This window comes from Rhinopithecus roxellana, chromosome 12 (genome assembly GCF_007565055.1).
Source record: "Rhinopithecus roxellana isolate Shanxi Qingling chromosome 12, ASM756505v1, whole genome shotgun sequence".
NCBI classification, from domain to species: domain Eukaryota; kingdom Metazoa; phylum Chordata; class Mammalia; order Primates; family Cercopithecidae; genus Rhinopithecus; species Rhinopithecus roxellana.
Window position 1 is genome coordinate 41292783 of NC_044560.1, and position 16352 is coordinate 41309134.

Here is a 16352-nt window from a genome sequence, read left to right on the forward strand (position 1 = left end):
GTGGATCTCTTGAGGTCAGGAGTTTGAGAACAGCCTGGCCAATGTGGTGAAACCCCATCTCTACTAAAAATACAAAAATAAAAAATAAAAAACAGGCTTGGTGGCGTGCACCCGTAGTCCCATCTACTCAGGAGGCTGACACACAAGAATCACTTGAACCCAGGAGGCAGACATTGCAGTTAGCTGAGATTGCACCACTGCACTCCAGCCTGAGCAACAGAGCAAGACTCTGTCTCAAAAAAACGAAGAAATTCTCCATGAATTAATCTCTCCTGGGCCCCTTCTGTGCTTTATGGCATCTTGCTTTTATAGCACTTTTACACATTATGTTATTTTGGTATCACAGCAGTCCTTTAATTATGTTGCACTTGGTATTTCATCTTGTCACTACTTCACAGATGAGCAAACTGAATCCTAGTTAGGTGACAGAGCTGAGCCTAGAACCCAGGTATTTTCTGTTGCACCACACTCTTTATATTCTCCAGTGCCAGCCTCTGTGGTGTATAATGGTCAAAGGAAAACAGAAGTAGTTTAGTTTCTACAGAGCTGAGAGCTCACTTAAGTTGGTGAGGGTTAATCCTCATCAGTTTGTGAGCTAGGAAAGCTACTTTGGGCCTGGTGCTGCAATTGCTGGGCAGCAAACCTTATGAAGTCCTCTTGTTTGCAAATCCATCTTCTGCCATCTGCTGGACAAATTCAGTATCTCATACTGCTCTTCATCAGCCATCATGACAGTTTCCATCTATTAAGTATCAAGTTGGTGTCATGTAATTCCCATGTATAATTTCTATTACTCCTTAAAGCAGCCCTAAAAGGTAAGTCCAAGTTTTAGCCCCATTTTCAGATAAGGTAACTGAGGCTCACAATGTTTAGGAAGCTCACACTCTGTGTGTTAGTTTCCTAGGGTTGCTGTAAGAAGTTGCCACAAACTTGGTGGCTTAAAACAACAAGAATTTATTTCATAGTTATGGAGGCCAGAAGTTTGAAATCAAGGTGTGGCAGGGCCACGCTCCTCCAAATGCTCTAGGGGAGGATCCTTCCTTGCCTCTTCCGGCTTCTGGTGGCTCCAGGCATTCCTTGACTTGGCTGAATAACTGCAGTCTCTGCTCCATCTTCATGCGGGCTTCTCCTCCTCTCCAGGTCTCTCCTCTGTGTTTCTCTTATAAGGATATTTGTCACTGGATTTAGGACCCACCAGGATAATCCAGGGTGATCGCCTCTCGAGAGCCTTAAGTTAATTACATCTATAAAGACTTTTTCCAAGAGTCACGTTCATAAGTTCCTAGAGCTAAGACATGGGTGTATCTTTTTAGGGGCCACAATTTAACCCACTACAGTATGTTGTACAGTCAATAAGTTATACAGCTGGCATGTGACCTCGTGTCTATTGACTCTAAGGACTATGCTGTTTCTCATTGCTAAGGGGATCTAGGTTGTTGCTAGCCTCACTTCTGTCTCCTCCATCCCTCAAGCCTGCCTTTTTAGGCACCCTCTTCTCTTTTAGTGAATCCTCCTCCCCTTCCACTCTGCACACAAAATAACTCCTTGCACCCTGAGACTGCCCCCTGGTGCTCCTTGTGCAGGTTGTCCACATGATTTATCCAAATGAAGACACATTTGAGAATGCAAGAGAAAAAAAGGGAGTTGATATGGTTTGGCTATGTCCCCACCCAAATCTCATCTTGAATTATAGTTCCCACAATGCAGACCTGTCATGGGAGGAACCCAGTGGCAGGTAATTGAATCAAGGGGGCGGCTACCCACATGCTGCTGTTCTCGTGATAGTGAGTTCTCATGAGATCTGATGGTTTCATAAGGGGTTTTTCCCCCTTTTGCTTGACACTTCTCCTTGCTGCTGCCATGTGAAGAAGGATGTGTTTGCTTCCCCTTCCACCATGATTGTAAGTTTCTGGAGGCCTCCCAAGCCATGCTGAACTGTGAGTTAATTTATCCTCTTTCTGGCCAGGCGCAGTGGCTCACATCTGTAATCCCAACGCTTTGGGAGGCCAAGGTGGGTGGATCACTTGAGGCCAGGAGTTCGAGACCGGCCTGGCCAACATGGTGAAACCCTGTCTCAACTAAAATTACAAAAATTAGCCAGGCATGGCGGTGCACACCTGTAATCCCAGCTACTGAGAGGCTGAGGCATGAGAATTGCTTGAACCCAGGAGGCGGAGGTTGCATTGAGTCAAGATTGTACCATGACACTCCAGCCTGGGCAACAGAGTGAGACTCTGTCTCAAAACAAAAACAAAAACACCTCTTTTCTTTATAAATCACCTGGTTTCAGTTATGTCTTATTAGCAGCGTGAGAACAGACTAATACAGGAGTCAATGACTGTCCTATGACAACAGGTCTAAAGTGGGACAGTGCCAGGAAAACCTGGATGCAAGGAATCCCTATCATTGCCTCCCACGGCTGTGCTCTTCTGCTGGCTTCCCCAAGACTCCAAAACTTTTCTTGTACATCTGTAGTAAATCCCCCTTCCATGGTGCATCCCTACCCGAAATGTGATCAGAAGACTATGAGTCCCACTAATAAATAATTGCTGCATTTATTTATTTATTTATTGAGACAGAGTTTCACTCTTGTTGCCCAGGCTGGAGTGCAATGGTGCCATCTCTGCTCTCCACGACCTCTGCCTCCTGGGTTCAAGCAATTCCCCATGCCTCAGCCTCCCGAGTAGCTGGGTTTACAGGCATGAACCACCACGCCTGGCTTATTTCTTAAATATTTGTTAAACTTTTGGCAGTTTGTGTGCCGCTAATCACTGGAACACAATCTCTGCCCTGAAGGAGTTTACAGACTAGTAGGCAAGTTGGGCAAACAGATACAGATGCCAAAAATATAGAAAAACCTTACCAGCCATTGAGCAAAGATCTCTGGCTGCTGCTTGAAGGAAGAATTTAGTGCCTTAGAAAAGACTCTTCAGGGAAAAAGGGGAAGGAAAATGGCATTAACATAGGGTATTCCAGAAATTCTACTTGCGTTGTTTCATGCTGTTGTCATGATCCTATGAGGAAGGTATTGGTCAACAATTTGTTATCTGAAATCTTTGGGGCCAGGTGTGTTTTGGAACTCAAAACTTTCTAGATTTTTGAGAAAAAAAAATGTTACAAGTATAATATATTATGTGCCACCCCCAGCAGGGTCTGGGGTTGCTTCAATTATTAGACTAATACTTTAATAATTGTGTAGCAAAACAGGTAAATTAACATTAAACAAAATAAACACAGACTATAAAAAGCCACATGAAAGGGTTTTATGAACAAATTAGTTCAGGTCGATTAGATTTCATCACCAAAGTAGTTAAGAATAGAATATCCGTTTCCAAAACTTATGGATTTGAAGACTGTAGAGTTTTATTATTTGCTCCAATTTGTAGACAAAGAAACTGAGGCTCGGAAAAGAAGCTTGCCCAAGACACACAATGAGTAATCGATGCAGCTGGACTTGAGGTAAGCCTCAAGTTAATTATATCTACGAAGATCCTTTTTCCAAAGAAGGTCACATTCATGAGTCTGCCTGGTTCACCCACGGCATCATTCTGTTTCAATTTTTGATTCAGCTAAGTTACCTGAGCCCTACCAAGCCCTGAATAATATCATGATTTTTGAAATAATATTGGCTGTTCCAGTCCCACTTGTCTTTGTAGAAACACTCGAATCAAAGCTTTAAATCAACACGGCCCAGGACAGCTTTGAATGCAGCCTAACACAGATTTGTAAACTTTCTTAAAACATTATTAGATACTTTTTGCAATTTTTTTTTTTAGCTCATCAGTTATTGTTAGTATTAGCGTATTTTATGTGTGGCCCGAGACAATTATTCTTCCAATGTGGCCCGAGGAAGCCAAAAGATTGGACACCCCTGCTTTAAATCATATGAACATGAATAATCCTTTTGTCTACCCATGTTTGTGACATGCCTTTTTGAGACATTTGTTAGTGTAAATCACTGCTTTCAGGCAGCAGGGGGGCAGTTCTTATTTGTGAACTTGGAAGAGACTTTTAATTAAGAAGTTATGTAGATGACAATACAGGCAGATTTGCTTAGAAAGCAAAACCAGACACTTCCTCTTTATTGACCTACTTCAAACACACATGTGATTACTTAACTTTATAAAAAGAAAGTCCCCAAGAGAGTAATAATTATTCCTAATAGCGCCTTTAAAAGAAATGGTCTGGGCTGCTCTGCCTATGGAGTAGTCATTCTTTTTATTCCTTTACTTTCTTAATAAACTTGCTTTCACTTTAAATAAATAAATATAAATGTTCTGAATAAGAGAAATGGGGGGAAAAAAGCGCAATCCAAGAATAGTTTAAAATATTGGCTTCCTCAACTGATGCTTCAGATTCATGGTCCCAGCACACCCCCGGCCCACACTACCACCCCACTCTCACACACATGCTGTGTATTGTGAGGATGGTGAAGCTTGGTTGAAATTTGTTCTTTCTTTTTCCTTTGCTAAAAGCTGAAGTGCTGGCTGGATGCAGTGGCTTATGCCTGTAATCCCAGCACTTTGGGACACCGAGCCAGGAGGATCACTTGAGACCAGGAGTTCAAGACCAGCCTGGGCAGCCTAGCAAGACGCTGTCTCTGCAAATAATAATAATAATAATAAATTAGCCAGACATGGTGGCATCCACCTGTGGGCCCAGCTACTCAGGAGGTTGAGTCCAGGAGGTGAAGGCTGCAGTGTGCCATGATCATGCCACTGCACTCCAGCCTGGGCAACAGAGTGAGACCCTGTCTCAAAAAATACAAAAAACAAGCAAAAAAAAAAAAGAAAAAAGAAAAAAGTTGGAGTGCTGAACTCTATTGCACGTTGCTAATCCTCAGTTAGAGTCAGCAGGCCTAGGATTGTCTTGTCCAGTTTAATTCATAACTTACTACCACTTTTTGGGTCCCAGGGTAGAGAATTCATTCCAGGTCAACCTAGATGGCAATAGTTAAGCCTTTCAGCCTGTCTTCACTACTAGGTTTTTATCATCGTTTTGTCTCGACACAAAAGATGTCATACTCATAAAATTCCCTTAACAGATCAGTTTTGTGTATTCTTCACACTTCAGCAAGGAGGAACAAAGTAACAGCTTACCTAAAATAATTCCAGAATTTTCCATTCAAATTACCATTTTATGGATTGAGAAGTTACTATGTGCCATGCTGTGTGATTTATCTTGGGAGAATATAAATGATCAGAATGCAGCTTTCAGGACTGTACTATATAGTATGCAAATAATAATAAATACCTATGTAGTATTTTCATGTGCCTGGCACCATTCTAGGTGCAGGACATATATAATCCTCTCGTCCTTTCATTGTAAGCCACAACTCTGAGGCAGATTCCTGTGTTAGACTATCTCACACATGAGGAAACTGAGACCCAGAGAGGTTAAAGAACTTGTCAAGATCACACAGCTGGCAAGTAGTGGAACTGGAATTTTGATTGACACACTCAGGCCCCAAAGTCCAAGTTCTTCTCTTCTATAATGGGAACATTGCCTCTTTAGGGACAGGATCTGTGTCTTATTTGTCCCTGTATCCCAGCTCCCAGCACTGTACCTGGCAGAGATAGATCCTTAATACACAGTTGAGAAGGAAGGAAAAGAGAAGGTAAGAGAGGGAGAGAGGGGAAAGGGAAGAAGAGAAGAGGGACGGAAGGAGAAGGAGATTAGTTTCAGGCGCACACTCATACAGTGCTCCCCATGGAAATGAAGTTCAGGGCCCATTTAGTAACAACTGCATTTTTCTGAGAGAGAAGAATTGATGGCTGGATCTGTGAAGGTTCATTTTTGTGATCTGTCAGACTTTGTGCTGTAACCCCACAAAGGGAGAAACAGGGTTTTGTCTCTTGACATAAAAGATGTCATACTCACCAACGGCCCAAAATCAAAGATCAGAGCTTATCAGAATCTGCTCACGATTCTTTCCTTTTTTCCCTCCCTCCCTCTTTTCCTCTCTTTCTCTCTTTCTTTCTCTTTCTCTTTCTTTCTCTCTCTTTCTCTCTTTCTTTCTTTCCTTCCTTCCTTCCTTCCTTCCTTCCTTCCTTCCTTCCTTCCTTCCTTCCTTCCTTCCTTCCTTCCTTCCTTTCTTTCTTTCTTTCTTTCTTTCTTTCTTTCTTTCTTTCTTTCTTTCTTTCTTTCTTTCTTTCTTTCTTTCTTTCTTTCTTTCCCTCTCTCTCGTTCTTTCTCCTTTTCTCCCCTTCTTCCCTTCCTTCCTTCCTTCCTTCCTTCCTTCCATTCTTTCTTTTTTAAGAAGCTTCATGAATCATGACTCTAATAGCAGGAGTAAAAGGCTCTACACTGAGTGGGGGCACAATTTGCGGGGCACGGGAGCAGAGCTATGTGGAGGGCAATCATTCCACTGGGCCCATTCTCCAACTGTACAGTATTTTCCAATTTTTTTTTTTTTTTTTTTTTTTGAGTCAGGGTCTCACTCTGTCCCCTAGGCTGGAATCCAGTGGCATGATCTTGGCTCACTACCACCACTGCCTCGGGGCTCAAGCCATCCTCCCACCTCAGCCTCCTGAGTAGCTAGGACTACAGGCGTGCATCACCACACCGAGCTAATTTTTGTATTTTTTGTAGAGACGAGATTTCACCATGTTGGCCAGGCTGGTCTCAAACTTCTAAGCTCAAGTGATCCTCCTGCCTCTGCCTCCCAAAGTACTGGGATTACAGGCATGAGCCACCACTCCCGGCCTTCTAATATTTTAAAATATTTAGACCTCAAAATTGTGAAGACTATACTGATGCAATGTAAAAGCCAAGCTGTACAGTGTGGAGAAAAGGTAAGGAAAACAACTGGCCCACTTCTCCTTCAGCTCTCCAGAATATCTATCATACCCCATTAACATTACTCGTTTAGATCCACCTCTCCTACTGGCCCATGTTCCTGAGATGCAAGGACCTTATTACTCATCCTTAGTTTAGCATAAGTGGTTAAACAGGAAGCCTGGGAAGTCAGATAACCTGAGATAACATTAAGACTTTTTCCCTTACTGTGTGACATTAGGCAACTTGCTTAACCTCTCTGAGCCTCTGTTTTCTTATACATTAAATAGAACATAATAATGTTTTCCATAAGGGAATGTCTCCAGTCACTGAGCAAAAATCTCTGGCATCCCTAAAGGAGGAAGTTGTAGCTGAGAAAAGACTTACTGAAGGAAAGGAAAAGGAAATGGTATTGACCTAGAGTTTTACACGACCTAGAGTTTTACATGTAATCTTGATGATTGAGAGATTTATGTGTATTGTTCAGCACAGTGCCTGGTTCATACTGCACATGACAAAGACAGCTATGTTTCCTAGTATGTGTGCTCTCCTTTCTTTGGTAATAATGTCACTAAAATTTTAGTGGGGTGAGTGTCTAGTTTTAGAAAGATAGAACATGGGCAGCCTAGCAAAACTCCATCTCTACAAAAAATTTAAAAATTAGCCAGGAGGGGTGGTGTGTGCCTGAGGCCCTAGCTACTCAGGAAGCTGGGGCAGGAGGATCGCTTAAGCCCAGGAGTTCAAGGTTACAGTGAGCTCTGATCACACCACTTCACTCTAGCCTGAGCTACAGAGCAAGGCCCTTTCTCCAGAAGAATAATGAAAGATGGCCAGGGAGTACTGCAAGGAAATGGTGAGGTGCACGTGGCTGTGGCTAGAGGCAGGTGTTTACTTAGACCATTGCCATGGTCAAGTTGAGAGGAATGGTCTGCACTTAGCTGGAGAGGTGTGAGCACTAGGGTGCCTCTGGGTTAGTCAGCTAGACTCTATGAATGCCACATGGAGAGAGGAAAGCAGGCAGAGAGGGAGAGGGAGGAGGAGAGAGGACACCCAGATTTTCAGCATGGTGACTAAGTCATGGTGATGTAATTCACTGAACTGGAGGAGGAACTAGTTTGGGAGACAAGTGATGAATGTCGTTGAGGACATGTTGGGGTGGAGGAGCCTGGCATGTGTCCCATGCCAGCTGTCCAGCTGCGTTCCTTTGTTCATCGCCTCTGTGGAGTGGCATTTCATCATCAATGAGTCCTGAAAAAAGGTTTTGCAAAGAGCACTCAAACGTTCTGTGCCTGGTAGATCAAAACAACCCCGCAGAGACAGCAGCTTCCAAACACGCCCAGCCCACAGAAGCCCTCAAGCTGCCTCCTTGGCCTTTCTGGTTTGCTTCCCAAGCCTGCAGCTCAGACGGCCTCACCCCATCCAGAATCCCTGCCTAGGTAGGAAACAAAAGGTGTGTATCCACAGCACATTACTGTATCCACCCAGTCAGCAATGGTTTCTACGAAACATTCGATCACAGGGTGCAGGGTTTTCTGTTTGTTTTCCTTCCGCTGGATAATCGTGTCAGTGACAATAGCTAATGCCTGTGATTGTGTCCAACATTAATGACAGTTATTTCTCTGTTGCAATTCTGCCCCCTGCAGACACTTTCCTGAAATTCTAATTTGCACCAACTCTATGTTGGCTGTCCTACGTCTTGTAAAGCTACAAAAGACGGAAGCAAATTTGTCACCCTGACCTCAGGCAAGGGGAGGTCAAACTGCAAAAATGGATAATTGTCTTTCTCAGCAGGGAGTTCTAAGGAGGAGCCCACAACCTTGGAGACCCAGCCCAGTATTAACCAATGCTTGCTAATGCCTGTTATTACACTAAATCCTTCGTTTATGTTATCTCATTTAACCCTTAGTACTAAACAACAAGCAAGGAAAATGAGGCTTAGAGAGTGTAAGAAATTTGCCTTACACCACATAGCTAATAAATGATGGAGACAGCATTCTAAATCGAACTTGTCTTACTCTAGTTGCCAGTGTTTAACCATCAGTCCTAGATTTCATATCCCTGATGATATGACCACAATCTACCTTGCTGTAATTTAATTCCAGGTTTTCTAACTCAGTTTGCCCTATTCAATACTTGCCATTCTTCAGATGTGGGCTCACTGTTTTACCAAAAGGAATGTGTGTGGTTTCCTATCATCCACCCAGTGCTAGAAAAGCAGAAGTCTTGGCCATGAAGAAATTCAGTAGTGGTGTCTCTGGATCTACTTGCTTCTAGAACTGATCAGTGGGGTAAACAGTGGTGACCAGTCTTGCTGGCCCTGCAAAAAGACACTGCCTGGTGGAGGTGTTCCTGCAGGTGACCACTTCGCCAGCAAGTGCAGTGATCCTCTAACCATGGGCATAATCATCTTAAGAACAGAAAAGCAGCTGTGTGCAGCAGGTGGTTCATGCCTGTCATCCTAGCACTTTGGGAGGCCAAGGCAGGATGATAGCTTTAGCCCAGGAGTTCAAGCCCAGCCTGGACCACATAGTGAGAACCTGTGTCTGTTTTATTATTAAATATATATATATATTTACCCATATTCAGTGCACAATTGAACAATTTTTAGTAAATTTACCAAGTTGTACAACCAGGTAGAAGAGCAGTTTTGAATCTCCTTGCATCCTACCACTAAAACATTCACAACAGCTAGGTTAGCAAAACCAAAAACCCATGGCCAACAACTACAACAAACCCTAGCAACCAGATTCTCCTTGAGCTCCAAACTTTGAGTGAGTGGAAACAAGCTACCAATAATTGCATGGTCCACACAGCGTCAAGAAGACGGAAGGTAAAGGGACTCGTGATATCCGTAAGAACTGAAGGACCCCAAATCACCAAAGGAACTCACTGGAAAGTTCAGTGGGCCACTGGAGAACAGCAGCAAAGCTGGCATTGAGAAGAAAGGTGGTCACATGGAAACTAGGGAAACCTCTGGCCATGCTGGAGTGGCCTAGAGGTCTGGGCCCTATGAAATCTCAAGCAAACCAAACCAAACCATCTTTCTAGAACAAAGCTCCACCCTGAGGAGAAAAGCCTGGGCATAAAATCCAAACTGAGCAAGATAGGAACAATGAGGCCATAGAAAAGAAGATTTCTCTCAGGTGCGCGGGCATGGTGGCTCATGCCTGTAATCTCAGCACTTTGGGAAGCTGAGAGGGGTGGATCACTTGAGCTCAGGAGTTTAAGATCAGCCTGGGCAACATGGTGAAATGCCGTCTCTACCAAAAATACAAAAATTTAGCTGGTCATGGTTGCTGGCATCAGTGGTCCCAGCTATTTGGGAGGCTGAGGTGGAAGGATTGCTAGAGCCCAGGGGCTGGAGGTTGCAGTGAGCCAAGATTGTGCCTCTGCACTGCAGCCTGGGCAAGATTGAGACTCCATCTCAAAAACAAAAAGAAAGAAAAAAGGAAAGAAGGAAGGAGAGAAAGAAAGAAAGGGGGTCAGAGTAAAAGGTGGCAGGAGAGCAAGGAAGAGGAGCTGTTTCGCAGTGGGCAGATGTGTTTATGCAAACCTACTCCAGATGGTGGCAGACAAGCTCGTGGGTCCCCATGCCATTACCCCTTAGACTCAGGCGTTATAAACCATAGGGGAATGACACACATGCTTCTGCGGGAATAGGTAGGAATTTGCCCTAAGGGCAGGATTTGCAGTAAGTTTGTGCTCTTACACAAGGAACAACCCATAAACTGGAAATCTCAGCAGCCTTCCTGGAATTGGGGTTAATCAGAAGCTAACATGGTGGGCTAGTATCCAAGATGGACTTGCTTCAGCCTCTACCCTCCACCCCCATAATCTGGCTCTTACAATCCATGTGTCCTCTTTCACTATGGCCCCTGAGCCTTTAGGGAGGGTGCTTGATATGGTATAGCTTAAACAGCAGTGCCTTGGCAATGGAAAACAGATCAGGCCCCATTAAGCTTCCAAATGGAATAGATTCACAAGTTGTTGAATCATCTCTAGTCTTCAGAATACCATGACTTCAGTTTTCTTGGAAGAAGTAGAACAATGAGAGATACATACAATTAATAATTTGGGCCAGGTGCGGTGGCACATGCCTGTAATCCCGTCACTTTGGGAGGCAGAGGTGGGTGGATCACCTGATGTCAGGAGTTTGAGACCAACCTGGTCAACATGGTGAAACCCCATCTCTACTAAAAATACAAAAATTAGCCAGGCGTGGTGGTGGGCACCTGTAATCCCAGTTACTGGAGAGGCTGAGGCAGGAGAATCGCTTGAACCTGGGAGGTAGAGGCTGCAGTGAGCCAAGATGGTGCCACTGCACTCCAGCCTGGGTGACAGACAGTAGAAATATAAGGCTGGGAGTGGTGGCTCACCAAGGTGCGCAGATCACTTGAAGTCAGGAGTTTGAGATCAACCTGAGCAACATAACAAAAATGCCATCTCTACTAAAAATACAAAAATTAGCTGGACGTGGTGGCACACACCTGTAATCCCAGCTACTTGGGAAGCTGAGGTGGGAGGAACCTTGAGCCCAGGAGGTGGAGGTTGCCAGAGGTTGCTGTGAGTCAAGATCATGCCACTGCACTCCAGCCTGGGAAACAGAGAGACTCTGTCTCAAAAAGAAATGTAATGCACACAAGAATCACAATCAAAAGAGAATTTGTAGGCCAGGCACAGTGGCTCACAACTGTAATCCTAGCACTTGGGGAGGCCAAGAAGGGAGAATTGCTTGAAGTCAGAAGTTTTGATACCAGCCTGGGCTACAAAGCAAGAATATCTCTACAAAAAATTTAAAACATAACAAAATTAGACAAGCATGGTGGTGCACACCCTGTAGTCCTGGCTACTCAGGAGACTGGGGCAAGAGGATCACTTGAGCCCAGGAGTTTTAGGCCACAGTGAGCTATAATTGCAACATTGCACTCCAGCCTGGGCAACTAAGCAAGACTCTGTCACTAAACAATAAAAATTAAAATTAAAATTAAAATTAAAAATTTAATAAAAAGCAGAATTTGTAGCCAGGCATGGTGGTGTGCACCTGTAATCCCAGCTACTTGAGAGGCTGAGGCAGGAGAATGGCTTGAATCCAGGAGGCAGAGGCTGCAGCGAGCAGAGATCACACCACTGTATATACTCCAGCCTGGGCAGCAAAGTGAGACTCTGTCTCAGAAAAAAAAAAAAAGAGAGAGAGTGAGAATTTTTATTCCAGAACAACAAAAATGAAAAACCTATTCCATTAAGGAGCCAACTAAAAGCATCATGAAGAAAAAAAAAATTTTTTTTTGAGACGGAGTCTCAGTCTGTTGCCTAGGCTGGAATGCAGTGGCACGATCTCGGCTCACTGCAACCTCTGCCTCCCAGGTTCGAGTGATTCTCCTGCCTCAGCATCCCGAGTAGCTGGAACTACAGGTGCGCACCACCATGCCCGGCTAATTTTTGTATTTTTAGTAGAGATAGGGTTTCACTATGTTGGCCAGGCTGGTCTTGAACTCCTGACCTCGTGATCCACCTGCCTTGGCCTCCCAAAGTGCTGGGATTACAGGCGTGAGCCATTGTGCCCAGCCTCATGAAGAAAATTAACACATACACACACACATGCACACCCCTCCAAGTAAATAAATAAATAAATTGTAAAAGAAAATTAAAACCTGATTCTTTTTTAGAGATTTCTCGTAGCTGGGAAATAATTCAGGATTAGTCCAAATTGTAGGCACATAATTTAAAAACTCAAAACAATGGTCAGGGCTAGAATCTAAATTTTTCTCTCTCCAGCATCCCCATTTCCACCAAGAATAAATCATAGTAGGTCAAATTTATTTCCAAAATAAATATTGGGCCAGGTGCAGTGGCTCACATCTGTAATCCCAGCACTTTGGGAGGCTGAGGCAGGTGGATCACTTGAGGTCAGGAGTTTGAAACCAGCCTGGCCAACATGGTGAAACCCAGTTTCTACTAAAAATACAAAAATTAGCTGGGTGTGGTGGCATGTGCCTGTAATCCCAGCTACTCGGGAGGCTGAGTCAGGAGAATTACTTGAACCCAGGAGGCAGAGGTTTCAGTGAGCCCAAATTACGCCTCTGCACTCCAGCCTGGGCAACAGAGCAAAACTCCATCTCCAAAAAAAAAATAAATAAAATAAATGTTGGTGTCATTATACTTGGTTTGGTTCCTCACATAAAGTGTAGCAATAATAGTGATCAGCCATATAGCCTCCTTTTAAGTTGGCTTTGGTGAAGCTTTTATAAGGAATTTTGGTTTTGACTTTTTAGAAGCCTCACGGTCAGAAGCCAAGACAAGGGCTTGCCGTTAGACTTTGGCAAATACTTGTAGGAATTACTCTCTTTTCACAGAGTAGAGAGAAAGTCCCAGAATATCTTAAGGTTCCTGGGCCTGATAGAAAGTGATATTCTTTTCTTACTACAGTCAGAAACCTTGTAAGGAAACCAAGCTATGAGGCCAGTTTTTCTAAGGGGCTGTGTGTGTGTATGTGTGTGTGTGTGTGTGTGTGATGGAGTTTCACTCTGTCACCCATGCTGGAGTGCAGCGGTGCTATCCTGGCTCACTGTATCACTGCCCCCCACCCGGGTTCAGTGGGCCACTGGAGAACAGCAGCAAAGCTGGCATTGCTGCACTTCTCCTGCCTCAGCCTCCCGAGTAGCTGGGGTTACAGGTGCCTGCCACTGTGCCCAGCTAATTTTTGTTTTAGTGGAGACAGAGTTTCACCATGTTGGCCAGGCTGGTCTCAAACTCCTGACCTCACGTGATCCGCCCGCCTTGGCCTCCCAAAGTGCTGGGTGTGAGCCACCATGCTTGGTCTCCAAGGGGCTTTTTATTGGCTTTATAAAGCCAACCTCAATTTCTCAGTCTGGTCATATCTGAAGATAAGCCATCACAGTCAAAGCAGTGGTAAAATGATGAGCATCTCCAATTGTGTCCTGTTACAAAAGAAACAGATTCTTACTGAACTTATGCAAATAACTATATTGCCAATAAAATAAGAATATTCACAAATAGTTTTCAAATTTTGGAGAATTCAGGTATAGAGAAAGGTAAATTTTGCTCACAAAAAAATATATACTTTACTCAATCATCGTAAGCTATAAATAGCTCAAAAGAAAACTTTTTTTTTTTTTACTTTTCTTCAATCATAGTAGTAGTTATCCAAACAAGATTTCATTTGTTCACCTTGGAATTGCTATCCCCAGCACAAGCAGCTCTTTGTCAATCAGCCCAGAGCTGTTTAGTAGCTTCTTACACAATTCCAGTGTTGGTCCGAGGTAAAAATAAAGAAGAGAAGCTCCCTGCCTATGAGTTCCTCCTCCTTGTACTCCTCAGGTGGCATGGTCCTGTAACCATCCAGTGGGTTTGCCTTGGCCGCTGCCTGGAAAGAACCAATGTCTTAAGACAGGGGAATTGCAATAGAGAAAGAGTAATTCATGCTGAGCCAGCTGTGCAGGAGACCAGGGTTTTATTATTACTCAAACCAGTCTCCCCAAGCATTTGGGGAGCGGAGTTTTTAAGGACAACTTGGTGGGTAGCGGGGAGCCAGTGAGCCATTAGTGCTGATTAGTTAAGTAGGAAATGAAGTCGTAGGGAATTGAAGCTGTCCTCTTGCATTGAGTCAGTTCCTGGCAGCAGGGGGGCACAAGATCAGAGGAGCCAATTTATCAGTCTGGGTGGTGCCAGGCTGATGCATCAAGTGCAGAGGCTGCAAAATATCTCAAGCACTGATCTTAGGAGCAGTTTAGGGAGGGTCAAAATCTTGTATTCTCCAGCTGCATGACTCCTAAACCATAATTCCTAATTGTGTAGCTAATTTGTTAATCCCGCAAAGGCAGTCTAGTCCCCAGGCAAGAAGGAAGTTTGTTTTGGGAAAGGGCTGTTATTGTGTTTATTTTAAACTATAAACTCAGTTCCTCCCAAAGTTAGTTCAGCCTATGCCCAGGAATGAACAAGGACAGCTTGGAGGTCAGAAGCAAGATGGAGTTGGTTAGGCCAAATCTCTTTCACTGTCTCAGTTACAGTTTTGCAATGTCATTTTCATTACTATGTAAACCATTTCCATTTTATCATGGAACTCTTTTGGGTCCTGTTATTTCCATTAGCACGGGGGTAGCTTCAGTTACCATCCCATACCAAGGTGGTAAATGCCCCTAAAGTGGACATTCTCTGGTCCAAGGTCCCAGTAGTCGTCATTGGTAAGGGTTCACAGGCTTTTGCCATGAGCCCTAGTATGGGGCAATCCACAAAGGGCAATCAAGAGGAGAATTTGTCCCTACCAGCACTCCAGCTTCTACTCTACACTCTGTGGGCTCAGACAATGTTACCTGTTCCCGTTTAGTGTGCCCAGTTAACATTGCTCAAAGCGCAGACGTACATGCCTTCTGTTTCACAGTAGTAGGTAGGGAAAACATCCCCTAGTCAGATATAATATTCATTATCAAAAAACATTTAGGTAAAGAGGTCAAAGCTACCTTACATAAATCCTGTTTACACTTTTCAACTTTCATTTTCGCTATTACTGATAAAAATAACCAAGAGAGTGAATATTTTGCTTTGTGCTTATTGGTTTGCATCTCCTTATGCATCTAATGAACCAACTTCCCAGGAGTTTGAGCCATCTCTAAATTTCACAGATAAATTTTATTTTTAGCAACTGAATGCAGCACAGCTACAGCTCCATACCATGGGTGACTACATGGCCAGGTAGGAATCAAAGGTTCCTCATTCCCCACTTTTTTGTCCTTTCCTCTTTCTCTCCATTTATTTTCATCTGCATCATTTTTTCCTTCATTTTGAAACAGTCTTTAAATAGCCCCAAAATAGACACAATTACTTTTCCCTTAAGCAAAACCTACATCTTTTTTTTTTAACTTTTACCAAAAACACATCTTCCTTTCTTTATATACTTTCTATGTAGAATAGTTTCTCCTGTATCTAGCAGTTCCAATTACATATATTAACTACTGTTCTAACTCTTAGTAAGACTATTTCTAGGAAAACCCTAGGATTACTTAATTTAACATAACATGACTTTAAGGTTTTAAATTACCGAAGAGAATTTTGAAACTAGTTTTATTTACTAAAGATTACTAAAGTCACATGAACTGAAAAGCATTTGAGCTAGTATCTATTTTTCTGATTAATAGTTGATTTAAGTGCTTAATTTTTCTTTAGTCCAATTGATTAGAGCTTTCATATAATTTGGTAGTCAAATATCACATACACATGACTCGAATAAACATAACAGACACACAGACAGAAGCAGACCTTATAAATTTATAAGATTTTTCAGCCGGGTGCGGGGCTCATGCCTATAATCCTAGCACTTTGGGAGGCCGAGGCTGGAGGATCACGAGGTCAGGAGTTAGAGACCAGCCTGGCCAACATGGTGAAACCTGTCTCTACTAAAAATAAAAAAATTAGGCAGGCGTGGTAGTGCCCACTTGTAATCCCAGCTACTCAAAAGGATGAGGCAGGAGAACTGCTTGAACCCAGTAGACAGGGGTTGCAATGAGCCAAGATTGTGCCACTCTATTCCAGCCTGGGACACAGCAAGACTCTGTCTCAAA